Source organism: Bos indicus, chromosome 2, assembly GCF_029378745.1.
Source record: "Bos indicus isolate NIAB-ARS_2022 breed Sahiwal x Tharparkar chromosome 2, NIAB-ARS_B.indTharparkar_mat_pri_1.0, whole genome shotgun sequence".
Lineage (NCBI taxonomy): Eukaryota > Metazoa > Chordata > Mammalia > Artiodactyla > Bovidae > Bos > Bos indicus.
Window position 1 is genome coordinate 127,010,886 of NC_091761.1, and position 15,685 is coordinate 127,026,570.

Here is a 15,685-nt window from a genome sequence, read left to right on the forward strand (position 1 = left end):
GCCTTTTTTATGGTCCAACTCTCACATCCATAAATGACTACTGGAAAAACCATAACTTTGACTATAGGGAAATGCCCAGGTGGGTGGGGGTGGCAGCCCCCAGGCACAGGGCAAGGCCGGCTGTGAGTTACCCTCTCCCCTGCTAGACCTGGCCTGGACACTAGAATGGTTTTTCTGGAGAACAACACTTAGGGGAGGGCCTTGGGCGTGGAGATGGGTGGAGTTTGAGGAAGTACTTTCAAGTCCTCAGAAATCTTGGTTCCACTGGGTCTCTTTTCCGTTATATCAAGGGCCCTGGGATCCCAGGGGTGGCTGTGCCTGCACTTTCCCACGAGAGGGCAGCAGCTGCCAAAGCCTCTGGACAGGAACCCAGAGTCTGGGGAGCAGCCGCGCAGTCCTTGGAGATGACTGCCAGCCCCAGGGCAGGGCAGCGCCCAGGTCTGGGATGTCAGGGGGAATTTAGCGGGTACTTAGCACCCAATGTGTGCTGGACTTGGTGCCATGAAATTCATGCCATCCTATTTCATCCTCAAGCCACCCAATGAGGCTTGTTTGACTCATTTTAAAATTGAGGAACCTGGGAATTCCTTAGAGGTCCAGTGGTTAGGGGGCTTCCCAGGTGGCTCAGTGTAAAGAATCCTCCTGCCAATGCAGGAGATGCAAGAGATGTGAGTCAAGAAGATCCCCTGGAGTGGGAAATGACAACCCACTCCAGTATTCTTGCCTGGAAAATTTCATGGATAGAGGAGCCTGGTGGGCTACAGTCCATGGGGTCGCAAAGAGTCGGGTGCAACTGAGCGCACAGGCACGCACACCAGTGCTTAGGACTCTGTGTGTTCCCTGCTGGGGCCCAGGTTTGCTTCCTGGGCCAATAACTAAGATTCTGCAAGCCACAAGGCAGTGCCCTCATAGAAATAATAATAAATTAAAATTGAGGAGCCTGAGCCCTGACACCCAGGTCTATCTGAGTCCAAATCTCTTGCCATGCTGCCTCTCGGGATGATCCAGCTGACTGAGTGGTGGGGGTGGCACTGGTCTCTACCACCACTTCTGTCCTTCATGGGTAACCAGCCATGACAGTGCCATGTGAGCAGGGTCCTGCCTTCCTAGTGCCCATAAATGACCTGGCACATAGTGGGCACTCTCATGTCTTTTGAATGACTGACACCCAGGGACCAAGAGTTGTGGACCCTGGACCCAGCCCTTGCCCAGCTTTCTGGCCCCCCATTCTCCGAGGGACCCACAGAGGCCTGACATCTGGTGTTGGCTTCTGAAGGCGTCCCACTGTGCCACTTCCAACTCATTATTGCTGATGTTTGGGGACACCCTGCATACGACAGATGCTATTAGAAAACCAAATTCCGTTCTTTCAGGAAGCAAAGCTAACAGAGCACAAAGCAGGTTGGGGGAAGATTGATGAGTCAAGTCCCCTGGAAAATAAATGAGGGGCGTTTTCTTCACCAGATCACTTTTACTTATTACACTTTCTTTTTGTTAAAGACACAGGACCCCACTGGTCTCGGTGGCCCAGGGCTGGAGAGATGTGACTGAGATTGGGAGGGGGCATGTCTCTCAAAGCTGTGGGGTTTCTGGGCAGAGGGGGAGCGGAGAGGGGTGGACTTACAAGATTTGACTCAAGTCAGTGAAACTCTGGAAAAAGGGTCAATCTTGGGATCCAGCTCCGGGGAGACATCAGCTCTGGCCTTGGCAGTGTCCCGCTGGTGGGCACCCTTCCCAGGAGGGCTTGCCTCCAAGCCAAGGACCGGGGCACAGCAGGACAGAGCCTTGAGAGACTGGGCCAGCAGGGCGGCTGTAGCCAGGGGCAGCCCTGCAGGAGGTCTTTGGCACCTCCCATGTGGGCACGGTGATATTTGGTAGCACCGAGGTAAGTGGCATGTTGGCCATATCCTTCTCACCCATTAGCAGGGAGATCACTCATTCACCTACTCAACGAACAGTTACTGAGGGTCTTCTATCGTCTGTTCTGGGCACTGGAGAGCCATCAGAGGATAAAGCGAATCTCTGATCTTTTTTTATTGAATTAAAATTTTAATTAATTTTAAAAAAGGAAGATCTTGAGAAGGATCCTGGTATTGGCAGTGAGACACTGAGGGCCTATGATCTCAGGTCTAAAGAAAAAGAGTAGACTAGCCAGTGGTTACCCTCCCAGCCGCCACTTGACATTCGTTTCAGTTCATTCCAGGAGGACAGAGAAGGGCAGGGAGGTAGGGAGCGTCTCAGCAAAGCTGGCTTCAGCTCTGGTCATCTCACCTACCCACTGCATTTAAGGAGCTCCAGGTTAAGAGTTTCAGAACATAAGGCACCTAGTCCGTCACTCAGGAGAAGGGAAGTCATTCCAGGTTTCCAGAAATCTCCTATCTCAGATCTGAGAGTGTCCAGGGTTTCAGCTGAGCTTTTCAGGCCAACCAGCAGTTACTTGGTTAGTCCTGTGGCCTTGACCCCATCTCTGGGAAGGGCTACAGTCAGAGGGAGTAGGGCGAGTCTAGCCCCCAAGCCTTTGGAGGCACAGTTAGATAGCGAAAAGAAGGACCCTGGGCTCACTGATTCTAGGAGCGAAACTGGTGTGGGCAGCATCTCTCCTGGGCTGGACAGAGTGGAGGCTGGACACACAGCAGATCTGTTCCTATTGCAGCTACCAGCCCCAAGAATTGCTCCCCGGCCTGTCTTGGCTTCCCTTGGTCTCAGCTGCCCCTGAGATGCGCCTGTCGTGGCAAGTCCATCTCCAGCCCGCATATCTCCAGGGCCGATGTGAATCAGGTGGACAAAGTTCATTGGTTCCCCAACTACAGCCCAGTCAATCCGGCTCCTCTTGTTCAGCTCGGGTTTCTCTACCATGCAGCAGCCTGGTTTGTCCCAAATTCCCTCACATTCCCTGATGGTTCCGGGTTGACCGATCTGCCTGGGGCCCCAGAGGATTCTTGCTCTGATGCCCAGACTGCCCCCTCCTCACTCCCCTCAGGTGTAAAAACACCCTGAGTATACTCAGCTGGACAGGTCTAGAGCAAGTAGAGTCCTCGGAGCCCTTAGCTGAGCAGGGAAGGTCGGTGTCTTGGACCCCGAGAGACTAGCAGGGTCAGGGAGTGGGGTGGGCAGGCCGGCACAAGGTTCTGTCTCCCACTGACTTGGAACCCTGTTCTGCTCTGGCTTGAGCTGTCTGGCCGCAGCTGGTGTGTGGGGGGGTGGTTCCCATTCCATGCCCGCCAGGGTGGAGTTTCCGGGCTCGCTCCTCAATGCAATGGGGGATCCAAGGGCCAGAGTCTCTGGTCTTCTGGGCAAATCAGCGAAAACTCTGACTCCCGGGAAGTGAGTGCCTGGCGAGAGGGATGCATGCAGAGGAGGGTCCCCTTGGCTGTCAGGAGGGGTTAAGAGAAGCTTCACAGAGCCGATGTCCAGCCGGGTCCGAATGCGGGAGCTCACTGGGTGGAGCACTGGGAAGAACATTCCAGGGGCAGGCAGAACAGAGGCAGAGGCCCCGGGGCACGTCTATGGTTTTGTGAGGATGTAGTCCCGTGGGTCTGGGCAGAGGGGATTCAGGGCAGAGGTGGGGTGCTGTGAAGGGAGAGGCGGCAGGAAAGACAGGCTGAGCTCCACCCAGCTTGTGAAAAGCTTGGACTTTACGCTGGGGCAGTGCAGTCACAGTAGGCCAGGACCTTCCGCCACTGAGGCACCTTCAGATGCTGGGGACCCGTCCCTGATCCCGTGTCCTGGCTTCTGCCTGGAGGCACAGGAGTTCCATGTCCACACCCCGGGTGTCCATGCAGACACTCCCACTGCTCCCCTGGAAGAGGAGGCAAATGGCCTTGGTGCCGGGTCACGGGCTCATACCCCAGCTGTGGCTCTCTCTCTCACACACACCCACGTCCACACCTGCCTGCCTTCTGGAAGCTTCCTCTTTTCTTCTGCTCCCTGTGTGTCTGGGGTACGGGCGCCAGGAAAAAGTCTCTCTCCTGCAGGGGGCTCTGGCGCTCTCCAAGGAGTAAAACCACATGATTTTTCTACGGTAGCTCTAGGTGGCTTAGTGTAAAGCTGGCTCAGTGGGAAAGAATCCACCTGTAACACAAGAGACGCAGGTCCAGTCTCTAGATCAGGAAGATCCCTTGTAGAAGTGAAGTGAAGTGAAGTGAATGTTGTTCAGTCGTGTCCGACTCTTTGTGACACCGTGGACTATACAGTCTATGGAATTCTCCAGGCCAGACTACTGGAGTGGGTAGCTGTTCTCTTCTCCAGGGGATCTTCCCAACCCAGGGATCGAACCCAGGTCTCCCACATTGCAGGCCGATTCTTTACCAGCTGAGTCACCAGGGAAGCCCACCTGGAGAAGGAAATGGCAACCAGCTCCTGTATTCTTGACTGAGAAATCCCATGGACAGAGGAGCCTGGCGGGGCATAGTCCTTGGGGGTCGCAAAGAGCTGGACACTACTTAGCAGTTGAACATGCACGCACACTGGCTACTGGGATAACAGACCTGGTGGGGGTGGGGGTGGGGTGAGCGGGTAGTGAGAGCCATTTGGCTCTGTTTTCTTGTGTTTCTCCTCTATCGTCTCAGTTCAGTTCAGTTCATTTCAGTCGCTCAGTCATGTCTGACTCTTAGTGACCCCATGGACTGCAGCGTGCCAGGCTTCCCTGTCCATCACCAACTCCTGGAGCTTACTCAAACTCATGTCCATCAAGTCGGTGATGCCATCCAACCATCTCATCCTCTGTCATCCCCTTCTCCTCCCACCTTCAATCTTTCCCAACATCAGGGTCTTTTCAAATGAGTCAGTTCTTCGCATCAGGTGGCCAAAGTATTGCAGTTTCAGCTTCAGCATCAATCCATCCAATGAATATTCAGGGCTGATCTCCTTTAGGATGGACTTTTTGGATCTCCTTACAAGTTCAAGGGACTCTCAAGAGTCTTCTCCAACACCACAGTTCAAAAGCATCAATTCTTCGGCTCTCAGCTTTCTTCACAGTCCAACTCTCACATCCACACATGACCACTGGAAAAACCATAGCCTTGACTAGACAGACCTTTGTTGGCAAAGTAATGTCTCTGCTTTTCAATATGCTGTCTAGGTTGGTCATAACTTTTCTTCCAAGGAGCAAGCGTCTTTTAATTTCATGGCTGCAGTCACCATCTGCAGTGATTTTGGAGCCCAAGAAAATAAACTCTCTCTGTTTCCATTGTTTCCCCATCTATTTGCCTTCAAGTGATGGGACCGGATGCCACAATCTTAGTTTTCTCAATGTTGAGTTTTAAACCAACTTTTTCACTCTCCTCTTTCACTTTCATCAAGAGGCTTTTTAGTTCTTCTTCACTTTCTGCCATAAGGGTAGTGTCATCTGCATATCTGAGGTTATTGATATTTCTCCCAGAAATCTTGATTCCAGCTTGTGCTTCATCTAGCCCAGCATTTCACATGATGTACTCTGCATATAAGTTAAATAAGCAGGGTAACAATATACAGCCTTGATGTATTCCTTTTCCTATTTGGAACCAGTCTGTTGTTCCATGTCCAGTTCTAACTGCTGCTTCTTGACCTGCTTACAGGTTTCTCAGGAGGCAGGTCAGGTGCTCTGGTGTTCCCATCTCTTTAAGAATTTTCCACGGTTTGTTGTGATCCACACAGTCAAAGGCTTTGGCGTAGTTAATAAAGTAGAAGTAGATGTTTTTCTGGAATTCTCTTGCTTTTTCGATACTCCAACAAACGTTGGCCATTTGATCTCTGGTTCCTCTGCCTTTTCTAAATCCAGCTTGAACATCTGGAAGTTCACAGTTTATACACTGTTGAAGCCTGGCTTAGAGAATTTTGAGCATTACTTTTCTAGTGTGTGAGATGAGTGCAATTGTGTGGTAGTTTGAACATTCTTTGGCATTGCCTTTCTTTGGGATTAGAATGAAAACACCTTTTCCAGTCCTGTGGCCACTGCTGAGTTTTCCAAATTTGCTGGCATATTGAGGGCAGCACTTTCACAGCATCATCTTTTAGGATTTGGAATAGCTCAACTGGAATTCCATCACCTCCACTAGTTTTGTTTGTAGTGATGCTTCCTAAGGCCCACTTGACTTCACATTCCAGGATGTCTGGCTTTAGGTGAGTGAATCACACCATCGTGGTTATCTGGGTCATGAAGATCTTTTTTGTGTAGTTCTTCTGTGTATTCTTGCCATCTCTTCTTAATATATTCTGCTTCTGTTAGGTCCATACCATTTGTGTCCTTTATTGAGCCCATCTTTGCATGAAATGTTCCCTTGGTATCTCTAATTTTCTTGAAGACATCTCTAGTCTTTTCCATTCTATTATTTTCCTCTATTTCTTTGCATTGATCACTGAGGAAGGCTTTCTTATCTCTCCTTGCTATTCTTTGGAACTCTGCATTCAGATGGGTATATCTTTCCTCTTCTCCTTTGCCTTTAGCTTCTCTTCTTTTCTCAGCTATTCATAAGGTCTTCTATCATCTAGGACCTTGGAAAGTCAGAGGGGTGATTTGCCTCACACCCAACACTAGCATCTTGGCAGCCAGAAATCAGTCCAGTGTTCCACATGGGAGCAAAGTGTCGCTTGGGAAAACCGAGGCTTCTGTTGGCATTGCAGGAGTGGCTTTACCTGCCTGGACCCCATGGGCCTCTCAACAAATAAGTACCTACTCTGTGACGGCCCAGGAGCACAGCAGGGAAGAAGACAGACTGGGCACTTCCTCCCTGGACCTAAATATTCTAGCAGGGGGAGAGAGATGATGAACACCCAGAGAAGATGGTTTCAGATAATAGTGGACACGAAGAGGTAAGACAATGTGGCGTGGGGTGATGCAGGCAGCGGTGCGTGGCTTCAGCTAGCAGCTCATGTTTACACTGCAGCCTGAGGGAGAAGAAGAGGCCATTCTTTGGAGAATGGAGGCAAGGACATCCCAGGCCGAGAGAAGAGGAACTGGCAAGTGCAAAGGCCCGGAGGTAGAAATAAGCTTGGTGTGTTCAAGAAACGTGAAGAAGGCAGAGCGCGTCATCGAGAGAGTGACAGGGGAAACGGTTGGTGACAGAGGCTAGGGCCATGTCATTGAGAATCTTGCAGGCTGTGGCAACACGTTTCAGTTAGATATGATAAACCCTTTCAGGTATTAAGCAGGGGGAGTGACATGTGATTTTATTTTATTCATTTATGCATCTGTGCTGGGTCCCAGCTCGTGGGAATCTTCCATCTCCCTTGCAGCACGTGGAATCTTTAGTTGGAGCATTTCAAATTCTTAGTTGTGGCATGTGGGATCTAGTTCCCTGGTCAGGGATCGACTCCACACCCCACTGCATTGGGAGAGCAGAATCTTAGCCACTGGACCCGCTAGAGAAGTCTCTGTGATTTGTTTTTGAAAAGACCTTTTTTTAATAGCCAAAAAAGAGAAATAACCCAGATTTCTATTGATGAGTGGATAAACAAAACGTGGTATAGCCAAACACTGGGTGTTATTCAGCAATTAAAAGGAGTGAAGCGCTGATGTGTGTTACAGCGTGAACAAACCTCAGAAACATTACATTGAATGAAAGAAGCCAGACACAGAGACCACATATTGTGTGAGTCCATTTATATGAAATGTCCAGAACGGGCAGATCTACGGAGACGTTAAGTACATTAGTGGTTGCCTGGGGCGGGAGTGGGGAACGGGGAGGAGAAAGGATGTGCTAATGGATACAGCGTTCTTTTGGGGGGTATTGAATGTTCTAAAATTAGATTGTGGTGATGCTTGTACAACTCTGTGAATATACTAAGAAACATGAATCGTATGCTCTAAGTGGGTGAATTTTATGGCGTATGAATTAGAATTCAATAAAGTGTTTTCTGGGTAGAGAAGAGACTGAGGAGAGCAGGAGTGGAAGGAGGGAGCCAAGAGGCTCATTTAGTCCCCTTGCTGGGCTGGTGAGGAGCTGGAAAGAGGTGGGAAGATGCAGTCAGCCATGTGGTGGTGGAGACAGGGCTTGCTGATGGCTTAGGGGAGGGCGGTGAGACCAAAGACAAGCATCGATTAGGGCTTGAGCTCGGTTGAAGGAGGAAACAGAACAGGCTCTACCTTGAAATCAGGACTCCATCTTGGGCCGGACTGTGCACTTTGAGTTATATGCCCAGTATCTATGGAAACAGACCAACTGGAAAACCAGGGCCCTGGAAGGAAGAGCCCCAGGGCTCATACCTAGACTCTCCTCGCCTAAAAGAATACCCTAATTATCTGTGTAACCGGATAGAATCATACATTCTATTATGCTTGTTGGGATATGACCACAGGTCTGTTGATAATTGTCCACTGTTAACTACCTAGGCTTAAGGCATATGAATCACGGGTTAACTTTGTATCTTTCTTTTTCCTTTGTTCAGACTAGTCAGACTAGTTTCTGGGAACCTTGTACACTTAGGGTTATAGGTTTTCACAAAACCTGGTCGGGGTCCTTGCCTAAGAGGGGACTCTGCCTTGCACCCACCGCTGTAGTGAACTGCACTCCACCGTCTGCATTGTCCTGAGTGAGTTTGTTTCCCGGGACTCATGGCTACAACAAGGGTAGGTGGTAAGGCCATTTCTGGAAGTCTGAGAGGCCCAGGCTGGGGGCAGCTGGGTCAGGTCTGCTGCGTGGAGATGCCCTGAGCTGCCAGAGAGGCCGCGGGTGTGGGAGTCTGGAGCTGTGAGCTGCTGGACTGCAGACTTGGAAGTTGCCAGTCTCCAGATGACATCTAAAGCCCCCAGATTCAGTGAGATCTCAAAGGAGGGTGAAGAGGCCTTCAGCCTGTGTGGCCTCAGCAGCTGCACGTGGTCCCAGACGTGGCCAAGCCTTGGAGTCTGAGTGGCTTTGGCTGGATTCACAGGCATGGGGCTGGGACTATGATTAGCCAGAAAATAGATTAATTGGAGGGGTCATGACAGCTTTTGGCTAGACTCTCAGACTGTCCAGGCAGAGAGATTGGTTTCCTGGGGTCAGGAGGGCCCACACAGACTGCTTTATTCTCAGCAGCATTAGCCTGGCTGCCACCAGCGTGGCCTGGGGCCTCTGAACAGAGACCAGGCCCCACCCCTACCCTCGTTGGTCCAAGGAAGTGGGCAGCTTTTCCCCAAGGGCACCTGCGACTCTGAGACACAGTCAGGGTTGGGAATCACTGGGCCGGCGCGAGCACCACCGAGTTTTCCTGTGTGGGGTTTCTGGAGTGCTAAGCATTGAATGCCAAATCCGGAAGAATTTTTCCTTTTTATAAAACCATCCTCCCCGCACTCCTGTTGCTCATTCAGGACTGGAGGCTGAGAGTTTCAAATGCAGAAACAGCGATCTTCCAAACAAGCCACAAAAAACAGTGAATCTGACATTTGGGGGCCTTTAAACAGGGTCAGGCTCAGGAAGAGGTGTGGAGTTAAGAGCCCCACCCTCTGCCCCTCCCGTCTGTTTTGAACTGTGGCCAAGGAGAGGGCAGAGACTGGGGTCAATCTCCTGGTTTGCCTGGGACTGAGGGCCACCCAGTATGAAAAGCTGCAAAGGCCAGGGCGGGCTGCGCTGAGCCAGCCGCCCTACAAGGGAGGGAGGAGCATGTCTCAGGTGCCTCCAGGGTGTTTTATTTCATAAGCTCTGATCTTAGTTGTGTGCTTCAGAGGTTTGAGCCACAAAGGATAGAAAAGGGCTTTGTGACAGCCAGACAAAAAAGCATGAAGGTCCTTCTTATATAAGAGATAAGTCGTTATAGGTTGTCTCTTATCAACTGAGACAGAGGAAAACTCAGTGGAGTTTTTATAATTCAAAGACTAAGAAAGGAATTAAATTTTGTGCTGAAATTAGTGATGGACGAGGTCAGCAGAGGATTCACTCTGGAGAGGGCAGGTATTGATAGGAAGCAGCAGGAAGATTTTCTGGGGACTGGAAATGTTGTGTCTTGATGAGGGAGGTGGTTTTAAGGTCTGTGTACATACGGGTCAACATTTCTTCAGCTGTATGTTTAAGATTACTATCCTTTACATTTGTTGCTGAATCTGCATTAAACCTAAAAGGTTTTGTTTTTTTTTTTAAAGTAAATATTCCTATGACATTAGGCATCTTCAGTTTTCAACTGTCTTTTACTCTATTTTTAGTTCGGGGCAGGGCTGAATATAAAATAAGAAAACCCCCTTCCAATCTTTTAAAGAAAAGTTTCATTTAAAACCTCATGGAGAAACAGGACTAATTAAAAACATGGGAAATGAAAGTAGATTGAAGGGAGGACATGGGACTGGAGGGGGAGAAAGGGAGGGATTTCCTTAAGGGCAAGTTGAGCTCGGAGACAAAGATGAAAGGGAGGAGGAGGCGGACAGTCTCGAAGGAGGTTGGAGGTAATGAATTGTTCCTCAACAGGAGGGAACCCAGAGAGACTTAACAGAGATGGAGGCAGGATCTCAGACAGCAGGTCTGATGTTTTCCCGGGGGGCTAGGGCAGGGCACCCTTACGGGGAGCCCTTAATGCCATGATGGGCAGCGGCTGTCAGGGCAGGCCCCTTGGCCAGTGGGTGAGCAGGGAAAAGTGTGGAGGTCATATGGAGATTGTAGGTGAGGAGCCACATACCGGAGGGAAAGCCCTGGAGAGGTGCAGAGTCAAGACCCTCCAGGAGGTGCCAGGCAGACCACAGGGCAGAAAGGGAGGGGGTGCTCCAGGCATGTATGTGGAATCCAGGCCTGTGGGGGACACTTCTGGAAGGCCATCGTCTCCTGGTTAGCATTCCCCATGAGGGGAGGGCGTGAAGGTGGACAGTACTGTGTCTGAGACCTGGAACTCACTGACTTCCTGCCTGCCTGGGCCCCACAAACAGCCTTGATTCTGCACATACAAGGGAAGGAGAAGGGCCATCATTGGAAGCAACTTCTATTTTTAAAACACCCAGCTGGGCTTGTTGAAAGGCGGAGGGGGGGCGGGGGGCGCGGGCAGAGAGGGGAGTGGAAGCTGCAGGAGCTGCAGGAACAAAGGTCAAAGGAAAGCTGGGGTGGCTTGAAGTCTCCCGGCCTGGGACCAGAGGAACCCAGAGACCGAGGACAGGCTGTGGAACATCCGGCAGAGGGCGCTGGGCTCTCTCTGCACTCCTGGGGGCACTGGTTCCAGAAGCTTCTGCTTAGGAACCCAAGAATGGTTTTCCACTGAGACTGATATAAGGGGAGGAAAAAAAAGAATTCTTAGGTATCTCCACTCAGAAGGGAGAGGAGGCTTTCAAAAATGTAAAGGAGATTATCTCAGGCCCCAGCTTAAAACCCCACCTAGCTTCTTGCTGCTCTCAGATGAAGAGCAAACCCCGCCCAGTTCTGGAGGCCCTGCAGGTTGGAGCCCGGTCAGTCTCTTCCAGCCGGTAGGATCACGCCTGCCCCTGGCTTGCTGACTTCCCGCCCCTCAAACAGACCAGAACTTCCTCTGCTGAGCTTTGCGCCAGGGGCTGGCTGTCCCCTCTGCCTGCGATGCTCCGTCACACGTGTCAGCTCCCCGGGGAGTCCCTGACCTCCCCCGTTCCTCTCACATGTCCCTTGTCTGTGGTTTCTCCGCCTGCATTCAGCTTGCGGATGTATCTGAGGTTTGGTCACTAGCCCAGAAGTCCTGTGGGAGCAGCCACCGTATCTGTCGTGTTCTCAGCTGCAGTTTTAGCACCTCGCTCTTCACTCTTCATGGGGCAGGGATGGTAAAGGCTACTTGTTGAATTACAAAAGCCTGGAGGATTCTGGAACCGAGGCTGGGGCAGCAGCCCTGAGCCCCATAACCCAACCTCAAGAACTAACTGGATGGGAGAAAGCACAGTCAGCCTGGTAGGGGATGGACCTGGAGCATCACTTTCAGGGATAATGGCCAGAGGGAGTGGAGTTTGCTCGTCGTTGCTAACCTCCAGCTGGTGCTGGGATTCTTCACGTCTTGTTGAGTCTGACCCCAGAAAAGCAAGATGTTCCAGAAACTTGGGGTCAGATTAGGTCAACATTGGGGGTGGTGACAGGGATGTAGGAGATGGCTCAAGAGGCAGGTGGGGCTGTAGGAACCCTAACATCCAAGAGACCCTGACATCTAAGGAAAACAATTGAGAGCAGAATTTTTATTCTGGTCAAGACTGAGCAGAACAAAAAAATGGAAAAGGAGGAGTTTTGACTTCAATTTGTTTGGATTTCAGTTTTCATCATAAAGGAGGTTTCATTGTGAATTTTATTTATTTTTTGAGGAGAGAATTCATTGTTTGGAGGGTGTTTGTATTGTTCAAAACGGGGCGGGGGCACTTCTTATTTGGTTTATGGTAGGACCTCTGATGAGCACACACAGAGTTGAGGCAGAGGGATATGGAATGGAGACAGGCTAGGCATGGGTTTTATTCTGGGGTGTGGGGTGGCTTTGGGGATCAGTCAGCATCGGTTCTCCCATATCTACCTGTGCCAGGGTCACCTGAGGGCTTGTTACAAAAAGACTGCTGGTGCCCCCAGAGCTGCTGATTCAGTCGATCGGGGCAGGCGGGGGGTGGGGGGTGCCTGAGAACTTGCATTTCTAACAAGCTCCCGTGTGCTGCTGGTGCCTGGGGCTCGGTTCAACACTCTGGGAGCGTGACCTAAGGATGCTTCAGCTCTGAATCATTCTGTGGCCCTTTTCAGGTCTCAACACAAAACCCCCTTTTCAGGTCTCAGGGGAGCTCCAGAAGGAACAGTGACTGGGGGCAAGGGGCTCCCAGTGGGGTCAGGACCGTCTGGGTGTGCTCCCCCGCCACCGCCAGGGAGACAGCCAACCCCTGATGACTGCAAGGCTGGCCAATAAATCCTAGGGCTTAGGAGAGGGAAGTCAACGGGTGTGTTTGTGTGTGCACATGAGTGTGTATTTGTGTGCTTGTACATGTGTGTATGTTTGTGCACACATAACTGTGCATGTATGTGTGTGTGTGCATGTGAGTGCATGTGCATGTATGTGAGTGTGTGTGTGAAACCTTTTCCTCAGCATGCTCTCATCTCAGCCCCCAGACTGGAGAGTGACAAACAGGTCGGGCCTGTGTCCTCACTCTCTCGGTGGGACAAGGGCTGGGCTGATCTAGTCGTCTTCTCCTGTGTAAATAACTGCCAGCCTCGCCTCCCTTCCAAGGAGGGATTCAAGGTCTCCAGGAAGAGGAAAGACAAATAGGATCTCAAACACCTTCCAAAGCAGAGACGCCTCTCTGCCAGCATCCTGGACAAGCTCTCAGCCTCTTCCTCCAGCCGGCCACTCCTGCCCGAGCATCCTTCACAAACTCACTGGGCCTTGGAAGCCTGTGGACAACCTACAAATCTTCATCCCCATTTCCCAGTTTTCGCAGATTCAGGGCTAACGGCAATATGCTCGTTCCATGCGAAAAGCAGAAAATGTTCAGATTTATTGCTTGGAGAGTTCGGTCTGTCTCTTGGGCCTGGTTGATGCAGTTTCTCCAAGTTTCATAGCATTTTGTTAAAAGAAGAATTTTTGACAGTAGTGTTTTCCTCACATTTACTCAAGGTTTATAGTTTACGAAGAGTGTTCACGTAATAACGATAATCACTATAGGTACTGAGTTCCAACACCGGGGAGCTCAGTTAACCCTGGAAACCACTCTCCCTTTCCACAGACAGAAAAGCAGAGGCCCAGAGAGCTTAAGGGACTTGCCTGAGGTCACACAGCCCAGGGAAAGGACAGGGTGGAGCTGAACCCAGGTTCATTTGGTTTCAGCCTGCGTTCCTCCTCTCCTTTGTCCTTCTTTCCTTCAGCCTGACGGAATGCATTCCAATCCGCAGAAAAACTGAGTGAGAAAAAACACAAAACAAATCAAAAGCCAGAGGCTTTTGCAGAAAACACAGGCTGGAATGCATACAAAAATAAACACGTACGTTCAAGGGAACCCTCAGGTCCCCAAACAATATGTTTTGTGTAAGATTCTTTCTGTAACGATGCAGGTGGTCGAGGGTCCAGTGGGGCAGGTGGTCAGCGAGCAGAGGACTGACTTTCTAAGTGTGAGGACTGCACTGTCCAAACAGTGGCCAGGAACCACACACAGCTATTGAAATCTAATTAAAATGAAGCGAAAAATTTCGTTCTTCAGTCGCACTTGCCACATTTTAAGAGCTCAATATCCATATGTGGCTGCCCTTTTGGACAGCAGGGATCTAGACCATTTGCATCATCACAGAAAGTTATACCGTATAGCACTGTTCTAAGCCCCCACCAAGCCTGCTCCTGTCTTACCCTGGCTGTCCTGGAGGAGGGGAGCCGCAGCTCAGGGACAGACGCCTATTCTAAGGCAGGTTCCTCTGTAGTCGAGGTACCTATAGCTGCCATCCCAACACCCCAAGTCCCTCTACTTTACTCTGGAGAGGCGACAGCACAAGGGAAGCAGACAAAGGCCAAAAACCGAAGGACTGGCCGTTAACTGAGGCCATGCTACTCAAAGTGCGGCCCAAGGACTGGCAGCTTCAGCATCTCCTGGGAGCTCGTTAGGACGCTCCATGCCAGACTCTCTGAATAAGAACCTGTGTTTTAACAAGACCCCCAGGTGATTCAGGAGCACATTTAAATTTGAGAAGCTGTGACTTAAGAGATAGGCTGAGCGGGATCAAAATACTGTCCCAAATATAGGAAACCAATCAGATATTTTTAGACACACAAAAAAATAGCATCAGCACCCTTTTCCCCCAGTAGTGTGTGATTAAACATGAGTCACAGAGGGCTGAGCATCTCTGCACCACGTGATTAATCAGCATATTTCCTAGGTTAGGCCCCTCGGGAGGAGCTAGGGCGAGCTGGCCCATTTCCCATCCCTAGCACCTTCTTAGACCAAGATGAGGTCACCTCTCCAAAGCAAAGAGAAGAGAGCTAAGACTCACATTCTGGGTCTCAGGGATGCTGCCTTTATATCAGATTTTCTATTTTTGCCTTTTCTTTCCAATGCGTCTGGCTTTGAACTTTGTAAATTGCCAAAGACACAATGCACTGTATAAAGTCAGCCTGAACAAACACACAGTCCTTTAAAGGGAAGCACCTGGCAAAAGACTGTGTCCCCTCTTCCCGGGGACATGATGCCCCGCAGGCCCCAGTGCCTGGAGCCAGGTGCTAATGAAGCTTTCTGGGAAGGAACCAGCAACAAACCAATCCATGAAGAAAACAGGTGGTTCCATCCGCTATGAGGGCAAAGACGAGGCTTAAAATGAGCCTGGCAGCACGCTGCCTGCCTCCCCGCCACCCCTCGAGCTGGGGACGGAGAGGTCTGCTTCCGGAATGGTTCCAGAGCTCAGATTCTTCCTTCATTGCAGATGACTCACCCTTTTATTCCCCTCTCCTCTCAGCCTACCTTGGGTCTTACTTATTTTTATCCCCAGAATGGAGTTAAGTTGCCAAAGGGATGATATTTCTCCACCTGCAAGGGCCCTCCTGGAGGATGAATTTTAAAATATTCATTTTTACAACTTGCTCCCAGCGATAATGCAGAAGATCAGAATGCTGTGGGGAGGAGAGGGGGGCAGCGACATGGGCCCAGCAGGGAAGCCTGGGGCCTTGGGGAACTGCTAAGTGGCTCTGCCATGAGAGACACCCCAGGAATTGACTCCAAGGGGTTGGACCTGGGAAAAGGGGAAAGGGTCAGTGTGCTTTCATAACTCTCTTTATAATGCTGAGAAGAATCAAAGCCCGACCTAAGAATAGTCCTGCTGTTTTTGCCTTGTCAGCAGACAGATGTGTCGTTTTG